The sequence below is a fragment of the Euleptes europaea genome, chromosome 19 (assembly GCF_029931775.1).
Source record: "Euleptes europaea isolate rEulEur1 chromosome 19, rEulEur1.hap1, whole genome shotgun sequence".
Classification (NCBI taxonomy): domain Eukaryota; kingdom Metazoa; phylum Chordata; class Lepidosauria; order Squamata; family Sphaerodactylidae; genus Euleptes; species Euleptes europaea.
The window spans coordinates 22,471,843-22,496,045 of NC_079330.1; the positions used below are offsets into that span (position 1 = coordinate 22,471,843).

The 24,203-nt window shown below is 44.9% G+C and overlaps 1 non-coding gene across 1 annotated transcript; it reads left to right on the forward strand.

Moving 5' to 3' along the window:
* The first annotated feature begins 23,395 nt into the window (after positions 1-23,395).
* On the forward strand, positions 23,396-23,464 carry TRNAP-GGG (transfer RNA proline (anticodon GGG)). The gene has a single exon. It is a non-coding gene; the product is annotated as a tRNA-Pro (tRNA).
* Positions 23,465-24,203: the final 739 nt, after the last annotated feature.

Here is a 24,203-nt window from a genome sequence, read left to right on the forward strand (position 1 = left end):
TGTACAGGAGCCCGAGATCTATAATTTCACAAATGCCCAAACGTGCTAATCCAACCTGTCATGTTGCCGCTCTGTTTGTAGATCAAATGGGATTAAAAGATTTAGGCAGAGCTCTCTGAATACATTTTAAATAACACTGCAAAGCATCTCACACAGAAGATGAACATTTTTGAAAAGCGAGAATGGTGGTCTATGAAGCTGGGTGCTGCGGATGTATTTAAGGAGACTTCCGAAACTGTCAACATCTGAATTTATCTCTAGATTTTGGAATGCTAAAATGCGTGGTCTGGTCTCTGAAGAGGGACTGCTATAATAGGAAGACTCTGTGGGTGATTTTTTTCCCTCCTGAGTTTTGTATGGACCACTGGGCAGGTGTAGTTAGTTGCAGCTTCAATTCCTGCAGTTCATTTGTTTCTCTCCCCCCCTCCTACAATAGGGACACCCTTCTGTGCACTGTTAAAACACTGCAAACAAAACAAAACAAACACCTTGCTGTGGTCGCACAAGCATTTCCTTGTGTGATACTTGGTTTACATACATGAGTGTATCAATACCCCATAGCACAAAACAAATCTTGATGCAATCACACTGGGATTTCTTTTTTTGTAGTGTTTTATGAACGTGCATCAGCAATATAGATGGGGGAACATCAGTAATATAGATGGGGAAGTAAAAGGACGGAAAGCTTCTGTGGAATGAAGAGGGCTGGAATTCAGTGGAGAGACAATTCAGAAACCATAAAGTAATTACCAAGAAGGAAAGTTTCTAATGTTAATTTCAGAACTGGAGAATGCACATACATACATACATACATACATACATACATACATACATACATGTGTGTAAAGTGGCAAGTGGTCTTCAAGGCAAGTGATTAAGCAGAGGTAGTTTGCCATTGCCTTCCTCTGGAGGTCTCCCTTACACACACACACACACACACACACACACTGTATTGATAAAATAATGCAAAAAAGCAGTCTAGGTATCATACATGATTACACTGAGATTCATTTTGTGCATTGTTTCACCAATATGCATATACAATCCTGCTCACTGGTAAATTTGTGAGGAGGGGAAGGGAAGGTGATTGTACGCCAGTTTGATTCTTCCTTAAGTGGTAGAGAAAGTCAGCATATAAAAACCAACTCTTCTTCTTCTTCTTCCTACAAAAACCACCCCCTGATGAAATCATACGATCATATCAAGACTTCTTATGATCACACTGTCACATTAATTTCGTCTTCCATAGACTGGGTGATCACTCTTGGTATACTTGAAGAGGCAACCTATTTACAAGTTGATTTCTTCCCCCCTTTTGGGAATAACATTATTTTGGGAAGGTGACAGCGACGTCTGTCAAAACATTGTGAGAATGTGATTGGGAAGTGCGATGACTATTACTGATTTCCCCCTCTCACTGCAGACCTCTGATTCGCCTTCCATATTGTTCCTGCGATCCTGGGTCCCACATGAATCAGTGGGATTCCGTGGTGGGAGGGGGAGGCTGGGAAGTTCTGCTCTACTAACAGACGTGTTTTCTATTAGTGGATATTATAATTGGGATCCTACCCAGTTTCCCCGAATAATAACAGTCTTCATAACGGCACTGCAAACAAATGCTTTAAAAACCTAAAGAAACGCACTAAGTAAATGGAATTATATACACAAACAGATGCTGGTGAAGTTGAGTGTGGGGTGGGTTGTGGGGGCGAAATGATGCAGATACAAGGCTAGAGTGACTGACTGTCACTTTCAACCCACTTAAAGTCTGGGAAGAGAACAACCCAGCAGGGAGAAGTATCTGGAGGAGGTGCTGAGGCCGTCCTGAATGGTTGTGAGAATTATCTTGAATGTTAAATGCTGCCCATCATCTCCTGTTTTGCTAGGCTTAGAAAGCACAATTTCTAGGTTAACTGCCAGTTAAAGACGAACCTTCCCTGCATCTCTTTTGCAAGGCTTAGAAAGCACAATTTCTAGGTTAACTGCCAGTTAATCGCGAACCTTTCCTGCCTCTCTCCTTATACATCAAGGACGTCTACAACCCAAATCACATGTCATTGAAAACAACCCCAAATCTCTTGTGCAAGTTGTATTTGATATGCAGAATTAAATTAAAGGAGGATTTTTTTTTCTTTCCTCCTAATTGCATTTAGGAATACTCTCCAACAGGCCAAATAGCTAACAAATGAATTTTTCAAGCGTAACCTAATTAGATGAAAATTGATTTATCTTCTTTGGGCCAAATGCACCAGGAAAACATGTGACATTAACTGGGACAGAAAGGAAATCACATTCTTGTGACAACGATCCAATCAGGCATAAAGTCCTCGGCTTCCTGCCCTAAGCTAATGAAGAGTTTATTTTTAATCTCCCCCCGCCCAGCTTGTATCTCAGTTTCCCTTCAACACAAGGACCCCAAAATAGTCTCAGAAATTGAGAACGAAACACTGCAGGGATGGAAGTAAGAAAGGGGGGGAAAGCCATGTTACATGTGAGACCTCTCAAAAGTCAGCTCTCAAATCATGCATTTTTGGCCCTTAAAAAAGTCTTTCCTTCTTGCCATTTTGCAGATCAAAATCACATTCCCCCCTAAATTAGACCCAGAGCCAGCGTGGTATAGTGGTTAAGAGCGGTGGAGTCTAATCTGGAGAACTGGCTTTGATTCCCCACACCTCCACATGAGTGGTGGACTCTAATTTGGTGAACTGGGATGGTTCACCCACTCCTCCACATGAAGCCAGCTGGCTGACCTTGGGCTAGTCACTTCTCTCAGAACTCTTTCAGCCTCACCTATCTCACAAGTAGGGTTGCCAGCTCCATGTTAAAAAAACCTGGAGATTTCTGGGGTGGAGTCTGAGGAGGGCAGGGTTTGTGGAGGGGAGGGACTTCAATGCCATAGAGTGCAATTGCCAAAGCAGCCATTTTCTCCAGGTAGGGTTGGCAACTCCCAGATACTAGCTGGAGATCTCCTGCTATAACAACTGATCTCCAGCTGATAGAGATCAGTTCACCTGGAGAAAATTGCCTTGGCAATTGCACTCTATGGCATTGAAGTCCCTCCCCTCCCAAACCCTGCCCTCCTCAGGCTCCGCCCCAAAAACCTCCCGCCAGTAGCGAAGAGGGACCTGGCAACCCTACCAATAAAGTACCTGATGTTAGGGTGAATTCAAATGTTTTCTATCTCTGAGCCTAGAAACTTCACAGGCTGGAGTGAGGATAGAGGCCAAACCATGTATGCTTTCATACACTCCTTCGAGGAAAGGCAGGATAAAAATACAATAAATAATAAGCTAAACTATTCAAATTCAGCAGAGCTGTTCAACAGTGTAAGGCTCAATTATTCATCATATACGTTAAACCCAAGCTGCGTATTGTATTTTTAAAATGTTTACATCATTTATTGTCCACTTCTCTCATTGAGAACCAAGAGGTTTTAACCTAACTTTAATTTTTATTGAAAGCTGATATTGTATCGGAATAAAATTCAATTGACTGAGAACCAAGAGGAATTACAAAAGTATACAACAGTGTAACGAAGACCACAATAATACATATAATAAACAATGCAATAAAACTGGATTATGCAACAAGAAAATAGAGGAATAAAAACAGTGTGTGTATGTTAAGTGCCATCAAGTCACTTCCGACTTATGGCGACCCTATGAATCAATGTCCTCCAAAACGTCAAATCTTTAACAGCCTTGCTCAGATCTTGCAAACTGAGGGCTGTGGCTTCCTTTTATAGAGTCAAACCATCTCATGTTGGGTTTCCCTCTTTTCTTGCAGCTTTTCCTATCATTATTGTCTTTTCAACTGACTCTTGTCTTCTCATAATGGGACCAAAATATGATAGCTTCAGTTTAATCATTTTAGCTTCTAGGGGCAGTTCAGACTTTTGATCTAGAACCCACTTATTTGTCTTTTCAGTAGTCCACGGTAGGGCTGTTGAATTTTAAAAAAATCGGTATAGTTCGGATTCGGCCGAATTTGGCCCGTTTAGATTCGGGATATGCCGAAGTCCGAACTCTTCGGATCCGTTCAATTCGGCGGGAATTCAAAGTTCGGAAAAAAAATTCGGCCGAATAAAGCCATTAAAAACACAATCGCGCCTTTCCGAGGCTCTGGGGGGGCATTTTTGGGGTTAGAGGTCCCAAACTTTCAGCAGAGCTTCAAAGGACGTTTATTGAAAGACTCCCCAAGTTTTGTAAAGATTGGGTCAGGGGGGCTTAATGTGCATCTCTCAGCAGAGCTTGCCGCCCACGCACAAAGCTCCCAGCCCCGACAACAGTTTGCAAAGCATCACAACCTTGTAAAACAACACCTTTGCAACAGGGAAAACCGAAAGACACACAACTGAAACCTCCCCCCTCAAACCAGGGAGCGAGAGACTCGAGGGGGACCACACACCCCAGGCAGAACCGACGAAAGCCCCCTTTGGCTTCCCCCCCACCCACAGAAACTGCTCCCTCCCCACACACACACAGACTCTGCTTTCCTCCCCACACACACACGTACACAGGAGAAAAATTATACATTGAAGCCCCCAAAGGGGTCTTACTGTGGCTGTCTTCTGTTCCATCAGGAGGGGCTGGGGAGGACTTGTAATCCAAGATGATTCCAATTAAGCATGGGACGTTTTGCTCTGGAGAAGATGCACACAGGATCGGCTCGCTGATCCATTCATCCCAATAGGGAAAAGGGGAAAGGGGAAAGGGAAAAGCCCATATCTCGGGACCCCCTGACCCAATGTTCACAAAACTTCGGTGGTCTCTTAAGAACAGTGGTGTGAAACTCCGCTCAAAGTTTGGGATCTGCACCCCCAAAAATGCGCCCCCTGCAGCCACGGAAAGAGAAAAGGGGGGAGGCGATATTTCTGCCCCCACTGAACCCATCTTTACAAAACCTGGGTGGTATCTTAAGAATAATTGTCTGAAGCTATGCTGAAAGTTTGGGGGCTATATCCCCAAAAAAGCGCCCCCTGCAGCCACATAAATGGAAAAGGGGGGGAGGGAAAAGGGGGAGAGCCCATATCTTGAGACCCCCTGACCCAATGTTTACAAAACTTGGGGGGTGTCTTAAGAAGCTTCATCTGAAGCTCCACTGAAAGTTTTGTGCCTGTACCCCAAAAAATACGCCCCTGCAGCCACAGAAAGGAGCAAATGTGCACAAGCACCCCCACACACACACACGAGGATTTCGCTCTCTCTCTCTCTCTCTCTCTCCCTGGCCGGGCCGCACATCAGCTGATTCCTCCAGTACTCAATCCTGACTGATTGGCCAGAAGAAGACCCAGCTTGGCCACCGATTGGCCGGGGGAGGAGAATGCTGCTTACTGACGGTTATGCTGCTTACTGACGGCCCTGAATTTGCCGGATTTATTCGCAAACCCCCGAACTCGCTGAATTCGCCCCCCCCCCGGTTGCCCGCCAGTTTTGAGTTCGGTTCCTCCCGAACTAAAAACCACCGAATCAGGGGAAATTCGTCTGATTTTCAGTTAGGGCCGAACCGAATCAACAGCCCTAGTCCTCGGTATCCATAAAACTCTCCTTCCAAACCACATTTTGAAGGAATCAACAATTCAATGAATAAACTGTAAAAATGAATAAAAACAGTACAATACATCAAATAAACTGGACTGCACAACTAGAGAACAATGAATAAAGCCTTTAGAAAACATCTGATGAACAATGCACATGGGAGGAGGGGGGGACCTGCCAAAAACCATTCATCCAATCTATCTCATTGCCTACTCATCAGTGTTTTTGTTTTTAATAAGAGTATTTCAAAGCCATTGACAGGTGCGTAGACACAATATGCCTCCATTCAGACAATAAAACCAGCAATAAAAAAAATCTCCAGGAACAGAAGCTACAAACTTACTTTTCCATCCACTTGGTCCACCAGTCCTGCCTCCAATAATCCATGTGGAGTTTTGGCATGAATTAGACCAGATCTAATATGTATAGTCTCCATACGTGCCACTGCAATTCTAGGGAGGAAGTATCCAGGAATCAACTCTTACTAGGGTTGCCAACCTCCACGTACTAGCTGGAGATCTCCTGCTATTACAACTGATCTCCAGCCGATAGAGATAAGTTCCCCTGGAGAAAATGGCCGCTTTGGCCATTGGACTCTAGGGCATTGAAGTCCCTCCCCTCCCCAAACCCCGCCCTCCTCAGGCTCCACCCCAAAAACCTCCCACCAGTGGCAAAGAGGGACCTGGCAATCCTAACCTCTGGCAAGGTGGAAACGTCACCACGAGGTCGAACAGAGCGTGCGCTCAGCCCCTCGCCCGGCAGCGTCGAATTTTCCCTCCATATAATTAAAGGTATAAAGAGAGTTTAATACGGTCCAAGACCAGCATAAAAACATACCAGATATACATACATAACATAGCACATATAAAAGTGCATCAAGTGTGAGCCCCTATAACATCTTACAATCTCTCACTCATAAAAGCCATTAAGAGCTTAATTAAAAAATATTACATGTTTGGAATTAGTATAAATATAAATATAAAATCACTCAACCATTAAGTTCGACCCATGCACGCCTGATCCTCATTGCTTGCCACCCAAATTTGGCCACTTTAAAAGTTATCTCCATATCCTTGTCTGAGAGCATGTTAGAAAGACTAAAAGCTCTGGATCGCCCTGGGAGGTCCGATAATACAGAAAGAATGGCTTCTCATATCTTGTTGTAGATTTTCCGTATAATTAAAAACATACTTCTGTTTCAGGTCAAGCACTTGAGGGTGAGGTCGTCGCTGCTCATTAAATCAAAAATTAGTTCCTGCACATTTGTCCTTTTCTCCCCGACAAATGCAAATGGGGGTGAGGGGAAGAAAGAGGGGGGGGAGAGACAAAGGTACAGTATCGCGGCCTGCGAACACGCCATAATTAAAAGGTTGAGTTGCTCTTGTAAACAAATTACCATGAACAAAGGGGTTTACAAATGCTGGCTAATTAGTTTGAGTTCCCTAAAGCTTTTAGCCGTGTGCGTGCGTGTTTAATTCAATAACGCAGTGTAAATTCTCCAGCCCGGAAACTCTAATAGGAATTGGCAGAAAACTGAATAATTGATATTGTCAGCGAGTTCAGCGGCAAAGCCCTTGAACGTTATTGTCTGCCAGTAAGTGTGAGCGCGGTGATTTCCTGAGAGGATAAAGAACTAGTTTTAATGAATTAACAAGCGAAATGGTCGACAGCTGGCTCTTGACAGTACCTCGGGATGCGAAGCTTTTAACTGACACAGAGTCGGAGCGAAAACAGCCTTCCTCTGGGTACTCGGTAGAGCCGAAGCTGAGCTATACAAGAGCATTACAAATCCGTCAGGTTTCGCAACGATAATATTGGAGCTGCAAAAATTGAAACTGGAATTCATGGACTCTTAATGCAGGATGATCATCGGAGGTCGCCTGGTGACACGCCAGCCCGTTGGTCTTTCTAAGGCGGCGATGTCTACTGTGATTGATGGCGGCGCTCCAGGATCTCAGCCAGAGAAAGTTCTGGCAGGTTCTAGGGCCTTGATGTGAATCCATCAAAGCAAAAAGGTGGAATTGCATCGAAGATCAAGGCCTTGCAGCGGAACAAAGGGTCTGCTATGTCTATTAGCCAACATCAACTGTGCTCTGTTATGCATTAAAACGCTTAGGGCTGTTTAGCTTGGAAAGAAGGCGGTTAAGGGGAAATATGATAGAGGTCTATAAAATTATGCATGGTTTGGACAGAGTGGACAGGGAGAGGCTTTTCTCCCTCTCTCACAATACTAGAACATGGGGTCATCTGCTGAAGCTGAAGGGTGAGAGATTCAAAACTCATACAAGGAAGTCTTTCTTCACACAACACATAGTTAATTGTGGAACTCCCTGCCCCAGGATGTGGGGATGGCTGCCAACTTGGAAGGCTTTAAGAGGGGAGTGGACATGTTCATGGAGGAGAGGGGTATTCATGGCTACTGGTTAAAATGGATACTAGTCATGATGCATACCAATTCTCTCCAGGATCAGAGGAGCATGCCGAATATATTAGGGGCTGTGGAACACAGGCAGGATGCTGCTGCTGCAGTCATATTGTTTGTGGGCTTCCTAGAGGCACCTGGTTGGCCACTGTGTGAACAGACTGCTGGACTTGATGGACCTTGGTCTGATCCAGCATTGCTTTTCTTATGTTCTTATGTACTGATTGTAGGGTGGTCACCTACCTGGAAAATATGAAAAGGTCAAGAACTAAGGCAGGATTTGAGTAGGGAATAAATAGGGTTTCCAGGTCCCCCCCTTGGCATTGGTGGGGGCTTTTTGGGTGTGGGGCTGAAAGACAGTGATACCACGGTCACATGGATGCAATGACTTAACTTCTAGGGTAAATTTGGAAGCACGGCATCGCATGGGACGCTCTTGCACTCTCCTCCTTGGGATTGCCACTGGAGGGGAAGCAGGAGCGCTTCTGCATGCAGCCTAGTTAATTGGTGGGCAATTGCCTGCCGGAACAAGGCATACAGCAACCCTAGGAATAAAGGAAGCTGCTCACTTTCAGTCCATAATTTCATTTGATTTCATTTTACAATTATTCAAAAACCAAGTTAGAGTCCAAATAAATTATACTTAAGGCTGGGCATTCTGATCTGTATGGCAGGGCTTTGGGAAGCCCGCCTACAGGTGGGACCTGGGGATCCGCTGGAATTACAGCTAGGGTTGCCAACCTCCAGGTGGTGGCTGAAGAGTTCCTGCTATTACAACTGATCTCCAGGTGATTCCCCACTCCTCCACATGAGCGGCGGACACTAATCTGGTGAACTGGATTTGTTTCCCCACTCCTCCACATGAAGCCAGCTGGGGGACCTTGGGCTAGTCACAGCTCTCTTAGAGTTCTCTCAGCCTCACCTACCTCACAAGGTGTCTGTTGTGGGGAGGAGAGGGGAAGGTGATTGTAAGCCGATTTGATTCTTCCTTAAGTGGTAGAGAAAGTCACATATAAAAAACAACTCTTCTTCTTCTTGAGTAACTAAATAAGTCGCCTTCCATTTGTGCGCTTCTTACCAGCCATAACTGGCTCGTTGAGGACATAACTAGCACTTGTCTGCCTCAGCTTCCAACTCTATAGAAGCATTTGGGGGCTTGTGGGATCCATCATGTTTGCTTTGGGATATTTCCTTTTGACAATATGAAAGTCCCATAATTAAAATGCTAACTGGCTCCCTGCTTGCTTCTGACATTCCAGATTGCAATTTTTAAAGAACATCCATTTTGACATGTCAGCCTTTTAAGAGAGATTAATTGCTATTTTTTCTTTAAGGAGGCGCTGCCAAAGATCCTGCATGTGTCTACTTAAAGTCGTCACAACATAATATTTACACAGTACTGAACGTGTATTAATTACTACATAATGAACTCTCTGACTGCATTATTGTGGTTCTAGCACCATCATAAAGGTTTTATCACCCTGCAATGAAAGGGGAAATTTAATAATGGGGGGGGGGGGAGACCAGCATGTCAAATGTTTAAATTTTAAAAACAAAATTAAAAGAAATAAAATAGAGAACAAAACTGATCGGAAATGGGTGAATAAGAGCACTCAGGAAATCAAAGACAATGAACGAATGCCATTGTTTTTATGAGTGTGTTCCACAACCCATTCATTATTCTGTCTGTCCTTCAGAAAACTGCTTATTACATTGACAGCGCAAAGCAACCCCTAAATGTCTGTGCAGCTAACTATGAAATCTTGACATATTCAAGATTTTGGCTCTTGCACACACACAGTCACCCCGAACAATGTGCCCATAGGAAACTACCCTTGATAATGAAGTTTACAGTTACCATTTGCATGAAAAACTTAGCACAGGTTTGTGTCTACTCAGTGCTGATCTCCCCCCCACCCTCCATGGAGGAGGCTTCGGAAATTCTCCTTCCTTCAGAAACTCTCCTTCCCTTTGGGCTAGGGTTGCCAACCTCCAGGTAATGGCAGAGGATCTCCTGCTATTACAACTGACCTCCAGCCGATAGAGATCAGTTCCCCTGGAGAAAATGGCCGCTTTGGCAATTGGACTCTATGGCATTGAAGTCCCTCCCCTCCCCAAACCCTGCCCTCCTCTGGTTCCACCCCCAAAATCTCCCACCAATGGCAAAGAGGGACCTGGCAACCCTACTTTGGGCCATAACATTGTCTTCTGGATCCAAAGGAAGGCACCTAGCTTCTGCACCAGACCACAGCTGGGACATCAGCTGGATTGCCAGCGTGGAACGATTCAGGAGGTAAGGAATACTGTGAAGCCAGTTGTTGCCCTTGTGGCCCCAGACTCTCATACCAAGCTATCCTGGCACACGTGGACTAGTGCGCAGGACTGAGAAACCATGCAGAGAGCCAACAACACAGTGAGCCAAGGAATGGAAGAGACCCAAACACCACCCTGGACCAAGCTGCCGAGGGCTAGCAGAACCCTGCAGATGGCAAGCAGTGCTATGGACCCAGGAACGGAAGTGGTCTGAACTCCACCTTGGATGTAGCTGCACACTAGTGGAGGAGAAGACTGTCTCTGACCTCACCTGCAACCCCCCTGAGCTATGGAAGAGCTTCTCCCTTCCAGACAATGAACAGGACATTGTAACTTTTGCATGACTATCAATGTAGCTGCTCTATCAAGATCAGCCTGAAGACCAGAGCCAGAGACAATAGCGCTCCCCTTCACACCCTGAATTCCTTTCCTGGGATAGCCTGGGATCAGGCTAATCCCATCTTCTAATTCATCCTCTTCCTCGCACACCCACCAGCACCTGATAGCCGCATAATATCAATAATTGCCCAATGCTTGCCAGTCATCAATAATCTATCACTCTCTGAATGTTTAAGCCCAGTGGTGACCAAACGTTTCAGGCCGCCCCCCCTTGGTTCCACAAACTTGGCCCCTACCCTATCCTATAAAAAGCATGATTCAAAATAGGGGTTTTCACGACTCACTAAAGAAGATAATAATACAATTTCAAATCAGTAACAATTAATTGCACATCTATTCAAAATCAAATTACAACCTTTTAGTTGAAATGTAGTCAACAAAACGGATGAACTTGATCCAGTGGTACCAGCTCTTTAAAGTCTGGTTTCCACCAAATTTGCCAGCATGGTGCCATAGTTTGGTCACTTCCTCTAGCATCTGAAGGTGTTTCAAATCTGTCATTTAATACAGTTTGACACTGTGTTATTGCTTTGTGTCTTCATTATGGGGTACTGGGGCACCATGTGTTATACCGAAACAGCCTGACTCTGAAAAGCAAATGACGGTAGAAGACCCGGGAAATGATGCAGGCCACCGAAGCCCTAGAGACCCCCCCCTTGCGTTTGTCTTATATTTTGTTCCTTGCATCAGATAAATTGATGCCTCAGAAGGAGCTCTTGTAGTATCCGTCTCGGAAGACAGCCTGGAAATAGATTTACCGAGCTACACGCACGTTGTCAGAGAAGATAACAAATGTCTTACTCGACAATACATCAAATATATGGATGTGGAAATCTGGGAAATCCAAAAAACGAAGCCAGAGACATCTGTAAATCAAGACACAGTGGAGGGAAAGAGGAAAAAAAGCCTACTCAGCACCAAGCCTGCCAAGATGGTGTCATGTGGGGGTGACAGTTACAATCACAGATGTCGGCAGATTATGCTATTTCATTGGTTGCCAACAGGAGTTGGCTTGGAAAATGGGACTAGGGTTGCCAACCTCCAGGTGTGGTCTGGAGGTCTCCTGGAATTACAACTGATCTCCAGACTACAGTGACCAGTTCCCCTGGAGAAAATGGCTGCTTTGGAGAGTGGAGCGATGGGCATTATACCCCACTAAGGTCCCTTCCCAAACCCCACTGTCCCTAGGATCTACCTCCTAAATCTCAAAGAATTTCCAGCCCAGAGTTGGAAACCCTAAACTTTACCCAAAGCCCCCCCCCTCCTTATTTCTTTCTGTGAAACTTTCGAAATTCAGTAAGGAGTTCTCTGCTTAGCTCTCCTTTCAGCTTGCATTTTAAAAGTTGCTTTGTTCTAGACAGGGCTGGAGCAAGAGGGTGGAGAAGTATGAAATTATGGGAACCACAGAAACATTCAGCAAGGAACACAAGATTCTTGGGAGAAATTCTTCTTCAAAACAACAATAAAACGGGGGGGGGGGGAACCAAACGGAACTCAACCAGAGTACTGATTCCAGACCGGAGAGGATGAGCTGAAAAAATGCTAAAATTACAAATATATAAATTTTAATAAGATGCACATTCAAGTTAAAAACATAGGCCTCTAGCACAGGCAAAACCTTCACACTCAATGTATACAAACATGAACACCTGCGACGCACAATCTTATATTGACCAAAGTAGGATCCAAAAAAGGACCAGACACGTTTCGGCTTAAGAAGACCTTCCTCAGTGGTCAGTAATATAGTTATAGTTTAGCACACATCCTGATAATATAATTATGTCATAAAGAACAGTAAAAAAATGTATAAAAGCCCTTCTAGAATAGTGAAGCTCCCTGTATATTTATTTATTTATTATATACTAGAACGTGGCTTCCATGTCTCACCTTCTGTTGCATGTCGTGCTCTTAAGGATGAGTATACATCAAGCAGTGTAATAGGTCAAGTGGTTGATTGGGCAGTCTGGTTGATTGGCGGGCAATTGCCAATCAACCAGGCAGTTGGGAACCCTATTCATAGTTGGCACCTATTTTCTACTTCCTACCAGGCAGCTGAGCCATTTCCTGCTTCTTTCCTACATGGCAACTACTTCCTTTTCCTTCACAGCTGACGCTCACTTCCTGTTCGCTCCCTACCCTCTTATGACTGCCATCAGTCACAAGACCCAAAAACGTATCTCTGCTGCTTAGTAATGAAGCTTATATTCCTTGCTCAGTCTTGGCTCCAGGGATGTCCCCATACATTAGGCATTTGCTGTACACCCAAGACCTGCAAAGGGCCCACTGACTCAAGAGCTCTAGCATTCTCACTCTGAAAAGGCTGCAGGGAAGAAGAATTGTTGGTGTGCAAACCTTGCCCAATAGTTGTCCCAAAGTTGGAAGCCAACACTGAATCGAGGAATTAATTGTTCCTCTATATGTGGCCCTTCCTTTGTTGAGTCAATCCATCTCTTGTTGGGTCTTCCTCTTTTCCTGCTGCCCTCAACCTTTCCTAGCATGATGGTCTTTTCCAGTGACTCTTGTCTTCTCATAATGTGACCAAAGTACGACAGCCTCAGTATAGTCATTTGAGCTTCTAAGGGCAGTTCAGGTTTGATTTGATCTATAACCCACTGATTTGGGATTTTTTTGTTTGTTTGTTTGTTTTTGCAGTCCACGGTATCCGTAACACTCTCCTTCAACACATTTCAAAGGAATCTACTTTCTTCTTATCAGCTTTCTTCATTGTCCAGCTTTCACACCCATGCATAGTAATAGGGAATACGATGGCATGAATTAACCTGATCTTGGTGGCCTGTGTCACATCCTTCCACTTCAGAATCTTTTCTAGCTCCTTCATGGCTGCCCTTCCCAGTCTCAATCTCCTTCTGCTTTCTTGGTTGCAGTCTCCCTTTTGGTTGACGATAGAGCCAAGGAATAGAAAGTCTTGAACAATTTCAATTTCCTCATTGTCAACCTTAAAGTTGAGTAATTCACCTGTAGTCATTATTTTTGTCATCTTGATGTTCAACTATAGTCCTGCTTTGGCACTTTCTCTTTTAACTTTCAGCAGTAGTCATTTACATGCTTACTAACCCTCTCAGAGGATAATATGAGGTTGGTAAGGCAGGGCTTCCCTTTTGCAGAAGCCATGCTGTTCCTCATCAGCAAGGAACCTTCTTCAGTGTGCCCAGGATGGACCTTCAGCTAACCAGTCTGCAGTTTCCTGGTGTCTCCCTTGGATCCTGTTTTAAAAATCGTTGGGACACTGGCGGTCTTCCAGTCCTCTGGTACAGAGGCTGACGGTAGACATAATAGCAACATGCTTTATAAGCTGTAAACTCTGCTTTTTATTAGCTATTTAAAAGCCACTTTTCACAATGTGGCTGTAATATTAAAACGTTAAAAGCTCATGAAAGCAGCGCAAAGCAAAATAATACTCCCTCATTTGCTGTCAAGGTGAAGGTATGCCGTTGCTCAATCTGTGGGAAATGGACACTGATCAGAGAATCCTGTTTGGGGGTATGTATTGCTCTTATAGGTAAAATTGCATTAAAAAAATAAAGGCCAAAACAGAAGCACTGGCAGGGCAGCTCCACTTCTCAGAACAGTAGCTACCAGACCCTGAAGATCTAGGTTCAAGTCCTAGAGATTCTGACAGAGTTGAATGGCAAAAGGGCTGCCTGTTGTCTTGAAGCATCAGGATGCAATGTGCCACAGTGGTAGAGCATCTGTGTGGCATCCAGAAGGTCCCAGGTTCAATCCCTGGCATCTCCAGTTAAAAGGGACTAAATTGTCGAAGACTTTCTATTCCTTGGCTCCACCATCAACCAAAAGGGAGACCACAGCCAAGAAATCAGAAGGAGATTGAGACTGGGAAGGGCAGCCATGAAGGAGCTAGAAAAGATTATTAAGTGTAAGGATGTGTCACTGGCCACCTAGATTAAGTTAATTCATGCCATTGTAGTCCCTATTACTAAGTATGGGTGTGAAAGCTGGACAATGAAGAAAGCTGACAGGAAGAAAGTAGATTCCTTTGAAATGTGGTGTTGGAGGAGAGTGTTACTGATACCGTGAATTGCCAAAAAAACCAATCAGTGGGTTATAGATCAAATCAAGCCTAAACTGACCCTAGAAGCTAAAATGACTAAATTTTGGTCACATTATGAGAAGGCAAGAGTCACTAGAAAAGATAGTCATGCTAGGAAAAGTTGAGGGCAGCAAGAAAAGAGGAAGACCCAACAAGAGATGGATTGGCTCAACAAAGGAAGCCACAGCCCTCAATTTGCAACACCTGAGCAAGGCTGTCAAAGATAGGACATTTTGGAAGACTTTTATTCATAGGGTCGCCATGAGTCGGAAGCGACTTGATGGCACTTAACACACACACAACACAGGCAATTAGGTGATGTGAAAGACCTCTGCCTGAGACCCTGGAGAGCCGCTGCCCGTCTGAGTAGACAATTCTGACTTTGATGGATCAAGGGTCTGATTCAGTATAAGGCAGCTTCATGTAGAAAATAATCACTGGAAATACGTACTTCTCTCTCCCCCCCCCCCCATTATATATACAGTTAGAGTTGGTTTAATAGAAGAAAAAGCAACAAGAGAAGCTCTTTGAAAAATCCCAACAGATTACGCATCGTTCAGTTTGGTTAAAGATTCTCCCTCTGTTCTTCCTCACCACAGATGTTTCCGAGATCGAATCTGTCAACATTTTAATTCTCTCCGTTTCTGCATGGCAGGAACGGGGGAGGAAATAAGCAGATACTTCCTCCTGAGAACACCAAACAAATGTCAGGAGAGATTAAGCAATTTATGTAATGAGAGGAAACACTCGCAGAAGCAGCAGGTAGCCGTGTCTCGTCACCTGTGCAGGTGAACAGCGGCCATGTGACTTTCCCCGAATCCTCAGCACTTGGATCTTCGAGTCTGGTTACGTAGGTCGCAAGTAAATCAAGGGTTCTTAAGGCTTCCCCTGCAATTGGACAGACATCATCGACTGCCTTTCGCTGTCCATTCTGAATCTATGCTTACCTCATCTTTAGCCGCTAAGTCCCTTTGTTGTTAATCGATGCTTATCTCATCTTTAAGCAGCTCATTTTCCCCTCGGGAGGGGAAGAAGCCCGGACAACGGTCTGCAAAGGAGTGATAACCGGAGGTAAACATTGGGTGGATAAGGCTGGCCAGCAGCTGGATAGAATAGCCAACACTGAGTAAGATATGCCAGTGGTCTGATCCTTTGTAAAGGGAGGGCTACCAACCTCAAGCAGCGGTCCCCAACAGCCCAGACTAGCCTGATCTCATCCGAGCTCGGAAGTTAAGCAGGGTTGGTCCTTGGATGGGAGACCGCCAAGGAAGGCCGGAGCTGCTATGCAGAGGAAGGCAATGGCAAACCCACCTCTGCTCATCTCTTTGTCTTGAAAACCCCATGAGGTGGAACTTCGTGGGGTTGCCATGATCTGGTTGCGACAACAGGACACTTTACCTGACCATCCTCCAAGTGGGGCCTGGAGTTCTCTCAGAATTACATCTGGGACGTAATAGAGGAAATGGCAGCTTTGGAGGGTGGACTTTTTAGCATAGACCCTAGGAGAAGTCCTAGAGTGGCATCACATCCCTGCTGAGTTCCCTCCCCTCCCCAAACTCTGCCCTCCCCAAGCAGCATCCTCAAGTTTCCAGGAATTCCCAAGCTGAAACGGGCAGCCCCAGTTGAAGCAACTTCTTATGTTTGGACTCAAATCAAAGTATAGTGGTTAAGAGCGGTGGTTTGGAGCAGTGGGCTTTAATCTGGAGAACCAAGTTTGATTCCCCACTCCTCCACATGAGTGGTGGTCGGCGGACGCTAATCTGGTGAACTGGATTTGTTTCCCAACTCCTACACATGAAGCCAGCTGGGTGATCTTGGGCTAGTCACACTCTCTCAGCCCCACCTATCTCACAGGGTGTCTGTTGTGGGGAGAAGAAGGGAAGCTGGTTTGATTTTGCCTTAAGTGGTAGAGAAAGTCAGACTCAGCATATAAAAACCAACTCTTCTTCTTCTTCTTTCGTAAAGCTTGCAGGGTAGCCATCAGTCAATAGTATATTTCTCTAGGCATAACCTACCTCTAGAGATTATCTGAAATACTTCCGATCAAAATTTCTTCCTGGATTTCAGATTTCTGGGTTGCCTAGTCCTCTGTCCAAAGTGGAACCAATGTAGTAGGAATTCTAAATTCTTTTGACTTATTTTGTATTAAAAACTGGATGTATATTTCAATTCTGCTCATATGCATACCCCCACCACCGCCTTATTTTACCAATGCGCTTTTATGCAGTCGGACCGAGAAGAGACCTGAAGGACAAGCATGAGCGAAAGAGGTGGTGGGTGGCAGAAAGACTGGAGCAGGATGATATCAAATGAGCTGGCACAGAGTTTTCTAAAGACTAAGGCGAGACAAGGATTTAAGGACCGGAGCTACAGCAGTTTGAATCGAAGCACCTGTGTTGTTTACTGAATCACTCACTTCGGTGGAGTTACATTTGTAGTTCTCCTTGGGGTTTCTGAACTAGTCTCTGAAGATGTTTCTGCAGGGAAGAGAGAGCTGAAGCGAACACAACATGAGGATAAAAAAAAAAATCAGCAGGGACCAGAGCAGAAGCCCTGAGGATAGCTCCAAGCATAACTCCATCTAGCCAAGTTATCCACAGAACAACTCAAGCGCTTCCAACAACTGTCTTTCCACAAGGCAACGTGACTTGAGAAAAAAGGGTCACCAAATGGGATATTGTTAAGGATTTGTTTATTCAGGGATAAACCATGCCTAGAGTACCAACGGGACTTTAATTCTGATTTGGGTGTCAGTGGAGGGGGCATGTTGTGTGCTGTACATACACCGTATGAATATCAACTTGTGTAAAAGGAACTGCCTGTGGCACAGAGTCCAAGCTCTGCTCAAGACCTGAGTTTCATCCCGACGGAAGTCAGTTTCAGGTCGCCCGCTCAAGGTTGACTCAGCCTTCTATCCTTCCGAGGTCAGTAAAATGGAGACCAAGTCCTATGAGGAAAGGTTGAAGGAACTGGGTATGTTTAGCCTGAAAAGGAGAAGACTGAGAGGGGATATGATAACCATCTTCAAGTACTTGAAGGACTGTCATGTAGAGGAGGGTGCCGAGTTGTTTTCTGTTGCCCCAGAAGGTCGGACCAGAACCAACGGGATGAAATTAAATCAGAAGAGTTTCCATCTAGACATTAGGAAGAATTTTCTAACAGTTAGAGCGGTTCCTCAGTGGAACAGGCTTCCTCGGGAGGTGGTAAGCTCTCCATCCCTGGAGGTTTTTAAGCAGAGGCTAGATGGCCATCTGTCAGCAATGCTGATTCTATTATCTTAGGCAGTTCATGAGAGGGAGGGCATCTTGGACATCTTCTGGGCACTGGGTTTGTGTGGGGGAGGTAGTTGTGAATTTCCTGCATTGTGCAGGGGGTTGGACTAGATGACCCTGGTGGTTCCTTCCAATTCTATGATTCTTGCTGGGGGTAAAGGGAAGTTGACTGCGGAAGGCACTGGCAAACCACCCCACAAACAAAGTCTGCCTAGAAAACGTCGGGAAGCAACGTCAATCCATGAGTCAATAATGACCCGGTGCTTGCACAGGGGACCTTTACCTTTTAAAAGGAACTGCATGACTTGTATCAGGAAAGGACTTGTCCCTGTGATACCCATTCCCTGGACTCAATTGATCATATTCTGTTGGTCTGCCCTCTATATGAAACCCCGTGGGAAATGGTTAAAAAATTGGCTTCTTTCAAAATATCTCCTATCTACCCAAGCAAAACGTCAATTTTTATTAAATGATTCCAATCCGGAGGTTACTGTAGATGTTGCCAACTTTCTAGTGGATGTGATGAAAGTTCAAAAAGCCCAACATTTGTAATTTCTATTTTTGGAACTTTCTGGCCTATGTTTTTATCTTAATGACTGCATATTTTATGTACTTTCTGTAACAATTGTAATATTACTTATGCCATTAAAGGTTTCATTCATTCATTCATTCATGACTTGTATCAGGAATGTCAGGACATGAGGCGTCATGATCCGGGATTTGCGTTCTTGTCGGGCCCAGTCCTGTGGATCCTTCTTGGGATTGGGATCTTGATTATCTACGGGTTCACACCGGCTGCTGTGCTTTTTCATTTTTTCATTCCAGTGTCATTGTTCTACGCTTGGAAATTGATTCAGTAGACTTTCCTATGGAACTGTGTGTGCAGTATTGGTTTCTGTGTATATAAGATTTGTTTGTTATTTTCTTTGCATCTTCTTATTGTGCATTGGTAGGAGCCCTGTGGTGCAGAGTGGTTAGCTGCATTACTGCAGTCCAAGCTCTGATCACGACCTGAGCTCGATCCCAACGGAAGTCGGTTTCAGGTAGCCGGCTCAAGGTTGACTCAGCCTTCCATCCTTCCGAGGTCGGTAAAATGAGTACCCAGCTTGCTGGGGGTAAAGGGAAGATGACTGGGGAAGGCACTGGCAAACCACCCCGCAAACAAAGTCTGCCTAGTAAACGTCGGGATGTGACGTCACCCCATGTTTCCTGGTGCTTGCACAGGGTCATTTACCTTTACCTTTTATTGTGCATTGGACTATTGAAATAATACTTTTTTGTAGTTTTGTGAATTTGGTGTAGTTGTTTTGTATTTTTGTTTTTCCGCATATTGAGCCTGGGTGCTATCTCTTTTTGCATAGCATTGCTGTTTGCCGCATCTGCATGCAATGTGTTTACATTAACCTCCAGGGACTAACTGGAGATCTCCTGCTATTACAACTGATCTCCAGCTGAGAGAGATCAGTTCGCCTGGAGAAAATGGCCTCTGTGTGGGTGTCTTGTAGGCATCAAGGGCCAAGCAAGGAGAAACCCTCCCTTCATGCTCCTCCTCCTTCATGCCTCTGACTTCACCCCCAGTTTCTCCCAGTTTGCCCTCTGTAACCTGGGCAACCTCAGATTTCAAGTACGTTTGGAGAGCCTAGCCTGCTTCTGACGCATCCGGTGGCAAACAACGGCTCTGCGGGCTGCAAACCACCTTGGCTCCAGCTCAGCTTCTTAATTAACAGCTGCTGCTGGCTGGCCGCCGTCGATTTCTTGTGGGTTATTTCTATATTAGCAAATTGACGAGCAATCCTCTGCTTCTCTTGCTCCCAAATGCAGGCTGGTTATCAAAGGCTACCAAGGAGCAACTCTGCGGAGCTGGGTCACCCCAAAAGTATCTCTACCTTGTTGAAAAGGACGTTTGCTTTCATTTTAAAAAAAATGCATGATGGAGTCACTTGCCCGCAGCCTAGATTGTATCATCAGTATGTGGATATGAACATATGAAGAGTCCTACTGGATCAGACGAAACATCCATCAAGTTCAGCACCCTGTTTCTCACAAGGACTCGCTAGATGCTCCAGGCAGCACACACACAAGGCATGATAGAAGAAGAAGAAGAAGAAGGAGAAGGAGAAGGAGAAGGAGAAGGAGAAGGAGAAGGAGAAGGAGAAGAAGGAGAAGAAGGAGGAGGAGGAGGAGGAGGAGGAGGAGGAGGAGGAGGAGTTGGTTTTTATATGCTGACTTTCTCTACTACTTAAGGCAGAATCAAACTGGCTTACAATTGCCTTCCCTTCCTCTCTCCACAACAGACACCCTATGAGGTAGGTGAGGCTGAGAAAGCTCTAAAAGAGCTGTGACTAGCCTAAGGTCAACCAGCTGGCTTCATCTGGAGGAGTGAGGAAACCAACCCAGTTCACCAGATTCGCATCCACCGCTCGTGTGGAGGAGTGGGGAATCAAGCCCAGTTCTCCAGATCAGAGTCCACTGCTCCAAACCACCGATCTTAGCCACTACACCATGCTGGCTCTCATAAACAGCCATCAAGACTGTCTCTCTTTTTTTGCAGTGTTTCATCAATGTATTATATCAGTACATTGACCCAATGCCAGGATCAATTTTAGAAATTCTCCTGGTTAAATTGAATTCAGGAGAAATGGAATGCTGAATAGAGTGAACGAAAGGATTTTTAAAAAGCGAAATGATGAATACTCTGTTCTTCCCTACCTCTGTCTACCTGATCTTCATTTTAAAAGACCTAGCATGCTTTAATGTCTAGAATGGAGTCTAGATAGGTTCAAATCCCCACTCAGCCAGCGGGTCTCTTTGGCCTGATCATTGCCTGTCAGCTTGACTTACTTCACTTGTGAACCAACAGCAAAGTAACCCCCCTGAGCACTAGGGAGAAATATGTTGGTGTATTACCATGATATACACATTTAGCTTGTTTTCGACATTACACAGTGCATATGAGGCTGCCTTATGCTGAGTCAGTACATTCACTTATCTAGGCCAGGAATGTCTACTCAGGGATTTGGAATGGTATAGTACAGCTCAATCTCGTCAGACCTTGGAAGCTAAGCAGGGTTGGTTCTTGGATGGGAGAGCACCAAGGAGGATTTTGCAGAGGAGGGCAATGGCAAATTACCTCTGCTTCTCACTTGCCTTGAAAATCCTATTTGGTAAAAGTAAAGGTAGTCCCCAGGGCAAGCACCAGGTAGTTACTGACCCATGGTGTGACATCACATCCCTATGTTTACTAGGCATAGTCTGTTTACAGGGTGGTTTGCCATGGCCTTCCCCAGTCCTCTACACTTTACCCCCAACAAGATGGGTACTCATTTTACTTGCCTTGAAAATCCTATTAGGTAAAAGTAAAGGTAGTCCCCAGGGCAAGCACCGGGTCATTACTGGTCCAGGGTGTGACGTCACATCCTGACGTTTACTAGGCATATTCTGTTTATGGGGTGGTTTGCCATGGCTTTCCCCAGTCCTCTACACTTTACCCCCAACAAGATGGGTACTCATTTTACTTGCCTTGAAAATCCTATTAGGTAAAAGTAAAGGTAGTCCCCAGGGCAAGCACCGGGTCATTACTGGCCCAGGGTGTGATGTCACATCCTGACGTTTACTAGGCATATTCTGTTTACGGGGTGGTTTGCCATGGCTTTCCCCAGTCCTCTACAATTTACCCCCAGCAAGCTGGGTACTCATTTTACTCACCTCAGAAGGATGGAAGGCTGAGTCAACCTTGAGCCGGCTACCTGAAACTGGCTTCTGTTGGGATCGAACTCAGGTCGTGAGTGGAGCTTTGGCTGCAGTACTGCAGCTTACCACTCTGCACCATGGGGCTCATTCTGAAAATCCTATTGGGTCACCATAAATCGGCTGTGACTTGACAGCACTTTACACATCCACACGTCCACTCAAGGCTGGCAACAATTCTCCAAGGTTACATCTTCCACATCCCTCTGAGCTGGGGCCAATCAATTGGAGATGTCAGCAGCTTTCTTGTGTTTTGGTAGAACCATTGTGAGGTAGCGGTTAGAGTGCTGGATTAGGATCTGGGAAACCCAGGTTTAAATTCTCCCCATATAATGGAAACTTGCTTGGTGAGCTTAGAACAATCAACCCCTCTCAACACAGCCTATTTCACAGGGCAGATGTGTTTTGTGTCCCCATTAGGGAGAAAAGCGAGGGGGTGGTAGAAAGTGCCATCAAGTCACAGCTGATGGATGGTGATCCCGTAGGGTTTTCAAGGCAAGAGATGAGAAGATGTGGTTTGCCACCTAAATCAAATTGGAAAGCCAAGAAAACTACAATTTCCCTTAACCTCAGCAACCAGGAAGAGGAAGAAGAAGAAGAAGAAGAAGTGGAGGAGGAGGAGGAGGAGTGGTTTTTATATGCTGTTTTTTCTATCTTTTAAGGAGAATCAAACCGGTTTACAATCTCCTTCCCTTCCGCTACCCACAACAGACACCTTGTGAGGTAGGTGGGGCTAAGAGAGGTTTAAGAGAACTGTGACTAGCCCAAGGTCACCCAGCTAGCTTCATGTATAGGAATGGGGAAACCATCCTGGTTCAGTACACCAGATTACAGTACACCACTCATGTGGAGGAGTGGGGAATCAAACCCGGTTCTCCAGATTAGAGTCCACTGCTCTTAACCACTACACCATGCTAGCTCTCCAACAGCTGCCACTGGACGGCTTTCTATGTGATGATAAATGCATCCAGATTATTCCATGTCATGCCTTTGACTTAGTGCCAAGGATTTATCTTTTGGGTGAAGTCCCATCTAGAGTGGGAAAGCAACAGGGAATCCTGCTTCCACAATTGGTTATTGTGGCTAGAATGACTCTAATTCAGAAGTGGAAACAGCACTCTATTGACACAGTGGTTGAATAAAGTTTGCTGTGTATGGATTATGAATAAAATATATATATGCCGATGTGAAAGCATGGTCAGTTTCAAAATTTGTATACATTTGGTTGCCATTTGTTAAATACTGGAATTATCTTAACGTGTATTGTCATGGGCAACAAAGATATCACAGTGTGTCTAGAGGATGATAAGTCTCCTTTTTGATGAGCTATTTGTAGCTAAATTTATGAAAGATGTTAAAAATATCTTTCTAAATTGCATTTAGGAGATTGGTCAATTTGCAATGCAACGGTTTAGAGAGGAGAGGACTGGTTTACATATGATATTATATTTATTTATATTCCGATTATCTCATTGAACTATGAGTTTATGTAAAAGAATACAAAATGCTACCAGCTGTGTAAGATCCAAATACCCCAAATCCTGATCATTTTAAATTCCACACTAATGTTCAGTGCAAGTGAACAGGGTGATCAACTTAAGAGAAAAAGGGTATTGTGAGAAGGGTAAGTTGAAGGGCTGTGGCTCAGTGGTAGAGCATCTGCTTGGGATGCAGAAAGTCCCAGGTTCAATCCCCGGCATCTCCAGTTAAAGGGACTAGGAAAGTAGGTGATGTGAAAGACCTCAGCCTGAGACCCTGGAGAGCTGCTGTCGGTCTGAGTAGATGATACTGACTTTGATGGACCAAGGGTCTGATTCAGTAGAAGGCAGCTTCATGTGTTCAAGTTTGAATCTCGAGCATGTCATTTTTGAAGCTCACAAGCTTAGTAACATTGGGGGACCGGTACAAACTCTAGTCCCTTTGCAAGTGTGCTGTGCATTCTGTCGTTAGTTGCCAACCTCCAGATGGCACCTGGAGATCTCCTGGAATTGCATCAGATCTCGAGATGACAGAGATCAGTTTCCCTAGAGAAAACAGCTATTTTGAAGGGTGGACTCTGTGGCATTATACCCCTGCTGAGATCCCTCCCCTCCCAAAACGTGGCCTTCCCTAGGCTCCACCCCCAAATGTCCAGGAATTAGAACATAAGAACATATGATCATAAAAAAGGCCATGCTGGATCAGAACAAAGTCCATCAAGTCCAGCAGTCTGTTCACACAGTAGCCAACCAGGTGCCTCAAGGAAGCCCACAAGCAAAACAACTGCAGCAGCATTATCCTGCCTGTGTTCCACAGCACCTAAGATAATAGGCACACTCCTCTGATCCTGGAGAGAATAGGTATGCATCATGACTAGTATCCATTTTTACTAGTAGCCATGAACACCCCTCTCCTCCATGAACATGTCCACTCCCCTCTTAAAGCTTTCCAAATTGGGAGCCATC